General features: G+C 37.0%; 1 non-coding gene across 1 annotated transcript; it reads left to right on the top strand.

Moving 5' to 3' along the window:
• Positions 1 to 2,672: 2,672 nt before the first annotated feature.
• On the top strand, positions 2,673 to 2,775 carry LOC124507965 (U6 spliceosomal RNA). The gene has a single exon (XR_006961180.1). It is a non-coding gene; the product is annotated as a U6 spliceosomal RNA (small nuclear RNA).
• Positions 2,776 to 4,885: the final 2,110 nt, after the last annotated feature.

The following is a 4,885-nucleotide window of genomic DNA, read 5'->3' as shown; positions in this document are numbered from 1 at the left end:
AAATGATAAGAGAAAGGAAGAAAAATGGAATAGCCAATTTGTAGAAAAAGCCAGTTTGTATTCACTTTAGAGTTTATGTGTATATGTGAGTGTGTCTGTGTATGTGTGTATTTTGTCTGAAGACAAAGGTACTCAATGAGTGTTGGTTGACTGATCAATCTTTCTTTTGCGAAATAGAAATCCCTCTGGAGAAACTGCATTGAAATAGTCACTTCTAATTCAAAAGGTAGTTTTCCTATTAATGTTATCAGGATCAAAATATTCAACCTCTTAATTTGCTCAATAGGTCTGCAGATATAAATTAAATATATGTATTGGGAAAAACATAACAATCTTTCAATGAGATCTTCATCATTAAACATTCAATACAGTATCAACAGTGCCAACAGAGTATTTATCCTCTGTTCCAGAGACTGTGGCAAATACTTCATAGGATTCTAGAAACAACACTACACAGTAGCTATTAATACTCCGTTTTATAGATTAAAACATTAAGGTTGTGCCTAAGCTCTCAGAGTGAATTGGTAACAAATCTGGGTTTTACTCAGTGTGTCTAACCTGAAAGCATATTTGTTCATCTATGCAAGGAGTTTTCAAAGAGTGCTCCTCTGACCAAACACAATATTATCCAGAAACATGAGAAATGTAAATTCTCAGGCTCTACCCGGGGTGTACTGAATTACATATCCTGAAGGTAGAACTTAGTGATCTGGTTTTTAACAAACCCCCCTGGAAATTCTGAGGCCTGCTCAAACTTGAGAATTACTGCTTTATTCAATGCTAACTTGAATATATACTATCATGTTATAATTGATATAATATGACAAAGATTTTTTTTTGCTTGACTAAACTTTAGTCAGTTCTCCTAGGCCCATCTGTTTGCGCTCCTGTAAAATCCAGTTTTAGTAAGAACTCCACCAAGTAGTTTAACCAACATTTTCCTCTCTCAATATCTCATCACCTTCAACATATGATCAAGTTCCTCATCTTTCTCCATCCCTCAGATGATATTTGATCACCCTGGCCTATCTTCAGCAAGAATCCTGTTTACTCAGAATCCCCTTTACTTCTGGTGTTTCCACTTACTAATTTTCCATCCACTGACCCACACCCTGCTCTTAATCTATAAATTCCCACATGCCCATGCTATATTTGGAGTTGAGCCCCATCTCTCTCCCACACTGTGCAATCCCATTACAGCAGTCCCTACACCTATCACAGTCTGCCTCACCATCTTTACCAAGTATCATTAAATATTTGTTAAAAAAAAATACACAAATGTATTAAGCATGACTCAAACTCACTATCTGGAAGTTGTGCAGCTGAGTCATTCTTTACATTATATCACAAATATCCTTGTAAATTTCAGTAAAATAATTTTAAGAGTACCAAATCTATAATTGACTCCAATAATTTTTATTAGCATTTTACAAAGTGAAGAGATTGGCACTATACATATTTGTCAAAATCAAATTGGAATAACCAAGTTATTTCTTTGTAAATATAAGATTAAAAAGAAAGTTAAAAGATAATTTTAATAAACAATAATTCTGGGGGTGCCCGGGTGGCTCAGTCAGTCAAGTGGCTGACTCTTGATTTTGCCTCAGGTCATGATTTCATGGTTTGTGAAATCAAACCCCGCATCAGGCTGTAGGCAGTCAGTGCAGAGCCTGCTTGGGATTCTCTCTCTCTCCAACTCTTTTCCTCTCACTCTCTCAAAAATAAATACATAAAAATTTAGGGGCAACTGGTGACTCAGTTGGTTAAGCATCTGACTTTGGCTGAGGTCATGATCTCACAGTTTGTGAGTTCAACCCCACATCAGGCTCTGAGCTGACAGTGTGACAGCTGAGAATCCCTGCTTGGGATTCTCTCTCCCCAGCTCTCTCTGCCCCTCCACCCCATCAAAATAAATTTCAAAAAATAAATAAATAAACATTTTAAAAAATAAACGGTAATTCTGAAATTGAAATTGCATTTGTTAACCCTTGTTAATCAGTTTGACTCTTGACTGACATTTATTATTAACATAAAGAGGGACGCCTGGGTGGCTTAGTTGGTTAAGCATCCATCTCTTGATTTTGGCTCCAGTTGTGATCTCACAGTTCGTGAGATGGAGCCCTGCATTGAGCTCTGTGCTGACAGCAGGGAGCCTCTTGGGATCTCTCTCTCTCCTTCTCTCTCTGCCCCTCCCTCACTCACTGTCTCTCTCTCTCTCTCAAAATAAATTAATTTAAGAAAATACAGACATCAGCTCATGTGTAGATGGTTAAGTTTTCATAGATTGATTATAATCAGCCACAGCTACTATGTGTAGCTAACCATTCTAACATTTCAGAAATATATTAATCTAATTTTAAAATAGACTGTTTTTATATATCACACACAAAAATACCTATCTCCAGATTGATAAAGTAATGAACGACAATGTACGACTACCATTAAAAAAAATAGTTCAATTTTAAGAAATCACTGAAATCATGTAAACTAATACCAGCAACTTATAAATAGGAAAAATTAATTTCAATGAAATAACATGGACTTTCCCCAGTACTATAACTTTTACCTTACATGCAGTGGATGCTAGTAGCTAATCTCTAAAGGTGTCTTCCAACCAATTTCTTCTCTCCCTATATGCACAGGACACTTTTTAAATCAAGAGTGGAGCACGCTCACTTTAGCGGCAAATATATTGAAATTGAAATGATACAGAGAAGATTAACATGGCCCCTGCGCAAGGATGACTCACAAATTTGTGAAGCATTCCATATTTTTGGTGATTGCATATTTTGGTGATTTTTGGTGTGGAGGGGTCAACCTCTCCTCATACCTCTGTGATGTTGGTCTTAGGCCTGGCCACAGTGGTATCTCTGACTTTGGCTACTATTGTCCTGAGCCTTGCTAGGAGGCATCACACTGCTTCCCCCTGTGATATGCCCTGTGTCTGTTTCCAAAACAAAAACAAAAACAAAAAAAAGTGAAAAAAAAAGAAGACTGGAGCTTCTTTCCTCTACCTTTGTTTGAGAAAGACTATATTTTTCTGTCACTTTTGAAAGTGGCTTTCACTGGATGTGGGATTTTCCTGCAGCACTTTAAAGATGCCCCTCTACTGTCATCTTTCTTATATTGTTTCTGACTAGAAGTCTGTTGTTTATCTTATTACTATTCCTCTGTAGGTAAGTATTCAGAGATTGAGCTTAAGATTTTCTTTTTGTTTTCAGTTTCCAACAGTTTGAATAAGATGTGCCTAGGCTTGGTGGGTTGTTTTGGGTTTTTTTAATGAATTCTTCTTGGTGTTCTTTGAGGTTCTGAGATCTGTGGTTTGATGTCTGACACTAATTTTGAAAATATTCCAGTCATCATTTCTTCAAATATTTTTTTTTGCCCAATTCTCTCTTCCTTTTCCTCTGGGAGTCCAATTATGCATATGTTATACTATTTGATATTATACCATTTGATATCATATGGTCTGTTTGATTTTTCACCTTTTCTTCCTCTTTGTTTTTCAATTTGAATAATTTCTATTGACCTATCTTCAAGTTCACTAATTCTTTTCTAGGCTATGTCAAGGCTACTGATGAGCCCATTAAAGTCACTCTTTATCTCTGTTACTGTATTTTTGACTTCTGGCACTTCCATTTGACTTTATCTTATAGTTTCTAACTCTGCTGAAAATGCCTTTCTTATCTTTCGATTTTATTTTCCATTAGAGCCTCTAACAAATTAATCGTAGTTATTTTAAGTTTTCTGTCTGATAGTTCCAGCGTTTTTGTCATATCTGAGTCTGGTTCCAATAACCACTTTATCTTTTCAGACTTTGTTTTCCTTGCCCTTTTGTGTATCTCATAAAGTTTTTTGTTGTTGTTGTTAGAATCTGGCCATGTTGTGCAAAACGTTAGATAATGAAGTAAATAATTTTTTCAAGTTTAGAGATAAGCCTGCCTCTTTTCTGTAAGGTTTGTAGAATGGAGTTTTATATTCATCTAGTCAGAAGTTGGCAGAGTTTGAAGTTTTTTACTACTGTGATTACGCTCAGTGCACTACTGCATCAGATTCTTCTAGTGATTTCTTGTGTTTACAGTATGAGTTAATTTACCCATGGATTTTCTCAACACTTGCTCCCTGTTTGGCCCCATATCTTTCCTTTGTACTGGTTTCCCACCGTACATTCCACTGTTATTTATACTCAACAATTGTTAATGTGGTGGTGGGGAGAGAGGCTCATTTTCTGATGCTGTAATTAAACCTCAGGCAGGCACTATGAACATTGTGAGTATGCCCTTTACGGATGTTCCTGCATCTTCTTCAGATGTTAAATTTGGTCTAGCACATATTCATTCCCTCCACCAGGGGTAGAGGTTTTTTCCCCATGTTTCCCTTCCCCAGCTACAGTAGGTTCCCACCAGTACTCAAGCTCTGGTTTTAGTTGTCCTTTCCCCTATGGATTAAGACTTTTGTTCCATAAGGGAGATAAATCCAAGTAAAGCTGTGGCTGTGCCTGCTGTTCCCTGCCTAAACCAGCACCTTGGGGAAGTGTTCTGGGAATTCTTGTTGGTCTTCTCTGTGAGCACCTGGTAGAGTTCTTAACTGGAAAAGCTGCAAGGGCATGCAATCCTTCCCATGTCTATAGCCTCCTGGGGCTTCATATTCTCCTTCAAGCCCATATTTAGTCTTTAGCAACTCATTAAAAGTTGCTAGCTGAATATTCTTACCAGCTTGTATGTTGTTTGGTGGTATCTGTCCAAGATAAGCAAATGCTTACATTTTATTTCTCCCTGTGGGTACCTCTCTCTCTATAGATTTTAAGTAGGTGATTGTTCAGAGACCTAAGTTTTTGTAAGGGTTTACAAAATGTCAGTAGTACATGATTTGTCCTGTCTTGTCT

The sequence above is a fragment of the Lynx rufus genome, unplaced genomic scaffold, assembly GCF_022079265.1.
Source record: "Lynx rufus isolate CCGP_SWC_20201006 ecotype Redwood Valley unplaced genomic scaffold, mLynRuf1.p SCAF_12, whole genome shotgun sequence".
In the NCBI taxonomy this organism is placed as follows: domain Eukaryota; kingdom Metazoa; phylum Chordata; class Mammalia; order Carnivora; family Felidae; genus Lynx; species Lynx rufus.
This window is presented reverse-complemented; position numbering and strand designations above follow the sequence as displayed.